Below are 3,880 nucleotides of genomic sequence, written 5' to 3' on the forward strand. Positions count from 1 at the left end.
CTCTGGAATACTTTGTTCTAGAATATTGCCAGGAATCCAAGTTGAGCTCCATTGGCCCGGTGGTTTGCAGATTCTAGCCTCATCTTTTTAATATCAGTTCTGCTCTCACTGCCCGTTGGCCACAATGTTCCGCCGTCACTAGTGGAAACTCAGTGGCCCCACACACTACTCCTTTATTGCCATAGAACGGAGGTCATCAGGGCCAGGTGACTGACTAATCACAGACATCCAAAGGCTGTCTTGTGATGGTCTTGATTATCTTGGTATAAACTCCTTGTTAGCGATGTTTACTCTGTTCTTGCCAATCCAAAGGCCATTTTCCTTGGCGGAGAAAACAAGCAAAAGCAGAAGTGCTGAGCGGCTCCACCTTCTGTCTTCCACGCATTGTCACTGCCCCATCTACCCAAAGCAGCGGTCCCATCCGTCCCTCCTTTAATTCTCTTTTTTCCCCCAATAAAACTTTTCTAAAACCCTTTTTATTGCTTTTAGCTTTCTTGCCAGCTCTAGTCCATTCTGAGCTCACCAACTCATGACATTAGTCACTTTTGTGACTCTCATACCTTCTCTTGCTTCCCTTGTCTGTATGTATCTTTTTTTATTATAATATATACTATTTATTTTCCCCCAATTGTATGTTAAAACAATTTTTGAACATTAGGGTTTTTTTTTAAATTTTGAGTTCCGAATTCTATTCCTCTCTCCCTCCTTCCCTCCTCCCTGAGACAATAAGCAATCAAACAAAGGTTACACACATGCAACCACATAAAACATTTCCATATTAGTCATTGTGTAAAAGAAGATTCAAATAAAAAAAATGAAAAAAGAAAGTGAAAAATAGTCTGATTCAGGCTGTATTCAGACAATATCAGTTCTTTCTCTGGAGGCAAATGTCTGCTTCACCATGAGTCCTTTGAGGTTGTCTTGCATCACTGTATCACTGAGAAGAGCTGAGTCAGTCACAGTTGATCATTGTTACAATGTTGCTGTTACTGTGTACAACGTCCTCCTGGTTCTGCTCACTTCACTCTGCATCAGTTCATGTAAGTCCAAGTTTTTCAGAAATCATTGTGCTTGTCATTTCTGGTGGCATGATAATATTCCATCATAATTGTATACCACAGCTTGTTCAGCAAATCTGTGGGCAAATCACTTGATTTCTCCTCATCTGTAAAAAGGGGATCATAGCAGCATATACCTTGCAGGGTTATTGTGACACTCAAATGAGGTAATTTTTGTAAAGTGCTTAGCTCAGTGCCTCATTCTAACATACTGGAATCTTCTGGATCCTGACCGTCATCCAGTGTGCTAGCTGTCCTTCCCAGGAGTCTTCATTTCATCTGTACCTTTGACAAGCATGCCATCTGTGCACGTGTCCAGGCCCTCGATAGAAATGTTAAATAGTACAGGCTAGATCCCAAAGCTTCTTCAAAGAGGCTTCCCTTTGAGGTGACACCAAGGACTTTGTATTTAGGAGAAGTGATGTGGGATCAGTGGTTAGAGTACTCAGCTGAAAATCAGGAAGACTTATTTTGAGTCTCACCTCTGACTTTCCTCCCCAAATTGATTATTTTTTAAACATTCTTTTCTTTTTAAATTGAGGTCCAAATTCTCTCTCTCCCTCCCATTCTTCCCCTAACCACTGAGAAGGCAAGCAAAATGGTATCAGTTATACATGTGAAATCACGCAAAACATATTTACACATTAACCATGTTACAAAGTAAAGCAAAAAAATTAAAAAGGGAGAAAATTACACTTGGTCAGTTCTCTCTGTGGAGGCAGGTAGCACTTTTCTCATCGTGAGTCCTTTAGAATTGTCTTGGATCATTGCTGATCAGGGCGGCCAAGTCCTTCACAGTTGCTCTTCATTACAGCTTCTCCTGGCTCTTCTCACTTCACTTGGCATTAGCTCATAGGTCTCGTCACATTTTTCTGAAACACTCCCACCCGTCATTTCTTATAGCACAATAGGATTCTGTCACACATACCACAACTTGTTCAGCCATTCCTGAGTTGGTGGGAATCCCCTTGATTTCAAGTTCTTTGACACTATAAAAAAAGCTGCTATAAATATTTCTGTACACATAGTCCTTTTCCTTCGACCTCTTTGAGATACAGCCCTAGCAGTGCTACTGCTGGGTCAAAGGCTATGCACAGTTTTCTAGCCCTTTAGGCATAGTTCCAAATTGCTCTCCAGAATGTTGGATCAGTTCACTACTCCACCAGCAATTCATTGTTGTTCAGTCATTCATTCATGTTTGACCCTTCATGACCCCATAGACCATAACATGCCAATACCGTCCGTGAGGTTTTCTTGGCAAAGATACTGAAGTGGTTTGCCATTTCCTTCCCCACTGGATTAAGGCAAACAGAGGTTAAGTAATTTATCCAGGGTCACACAGCTAGTAAGTGTCTGAGTCCAGATCTGAACTCAGGTCTTCCACATTCCAGGTTCAGTGTTCCACCCATAGAAGCACCTAGCTACCTAGCATTTCACTAACGTACTTACTTTCTCCTCCTCTCTTCCAGCATTTTTCATTTCTGATAAGTGTGAGGTGGTACCTCATACTTGTTTCAGTTTGCATTTCTCCAATCAATAGAGATTTAGAGTATCTTTTCATGTGGCTGTAGATAGCTTTGATTTCTTCTTCTGAAAACTACCTGTTTACATGCTTTGACCATTTATCAGTTGGGGAATGGTTTTTATTTTCACAAATTTGACTTAGTTCTTTACTCAGTATATATTTGAGAAATGAGGCTGTTGCGGCTCCAGACCCGGCCTCAGCGTCTGCATCTGCTTGCGAAAATGAGGAGGACATGGCACTGTTCAAGCAGATGAGGGCCAACATGGGGAAGCTGCTCAAGGGCATCGACAGGTACGATCTTGAGAACCTGGCCACCCTGGAGCGCCATGTGGAGACCCAGGCTAAGGAGAATGCCTATGACCTGGAAGCCAACTTGGCCATGCTCAAGCTATACCAGTTCAACCTGGCCTTCTTCCAGACCACAGTGACAGCCCAGATTCTGCTGAAGGCCCTCACCAATCTCCCCCACACGGACTTCACTCTGTGCAAGTGTGTGATTGACCAAGCTCGTCAAGAAGAGCAGCCCATCAGGCAGATGCTGTACTTGGGAGACTTGCTGGAGACCTGTCATTTCCAAGCTTTCTGGTGTGCCCTAGATGAGAACATGGATCTCCTTCTCTTTAATGGAATCACAGGCTTTGAAGACTGTCCGAAAGTTTATCTGCCACATTGTGGGCATCACATATCAACATATTGACCACTGGCTGCTGGCCGAGATGCTGGGAGATCTGTGAGACAACCAGCTGAAAGTGTGGATGAGCAAATACAGCTGGAGCTCCAATGAGGCAGGCCAGGTCTTCATTTGCAGCCAAGGAGAGAGTATTAAACCCAAGAACATTGTGGAAAAGATTGACCTTGAGAGTGTTTCCAGCATCATGGCCTCCTTCCAGTAACTCCTTTTGCGGAATGTCTCCTCCCTTTATGTACAACCAGCTTCTTAAATAAAAGCCCTTTAATTTCTGAAGAGAGAGAGAGAGAGAGAGAGAGAGAGAGAGAGAGAGAGAGAGAGAGAGAGAAATGAAGTCTTTCTCAAAGATACTTGCTGTAAAAAATTTTGATATTACTTCATTTTCTATGATGGCTTTTAGCAAAAAGTTGTTTTTCTGTTTATCTCTTTTAATTGGGTCTCTCTTTGCTTTTGCTTTGTCTAAGGTCATGATTGCTACCCCGACTTTTTTTTTACTTCAGCTGAAGCATTATAGATTCTGCTCTAGCTCTTTATTTTAACTGTGTGTATATTTTTCTGTTTCAAGCATGTCTCTTGGATACAACCCACCTCTGACTCTTACTAGCTGTG

At 42.4% G+C, this 3,880-nt stretch overlaps 1 pseudogene; it reads left to right on the forward strand.

Annotated features, from left to right (window-relative positions):
* The first annotated feature begins 2,800 nt into the window (after window positions 1-2,800).
* Window positions 2,801-3,495, forward strand: LOC110192980 (eukaryotic translation initiation factor 3 subunit K pseudogene; annotated as a pseudogene).
* The last annotated feature ends 385 nt before the right edge of the window (window positions 3,496-3,880 follow it).

Source organism: Phascolarctos cinereus, unplaced genomic scaffold (assembly GCF_003287225.1).
Source record: "Phascolarctos cinereus isolate Bilbo 61053 unplaced genomic scaffold, phaCin_HiC Scaffold_4;HRSCAF=312, whole genome shotgun sequence".
Classification (NCBI taxonomy): Eukaryota; Metazoa; Chordata; class Mammalia; order Diprotodontia; family Phascolarctidae; genus Phascolarctos; species Phascolarctos cinereus.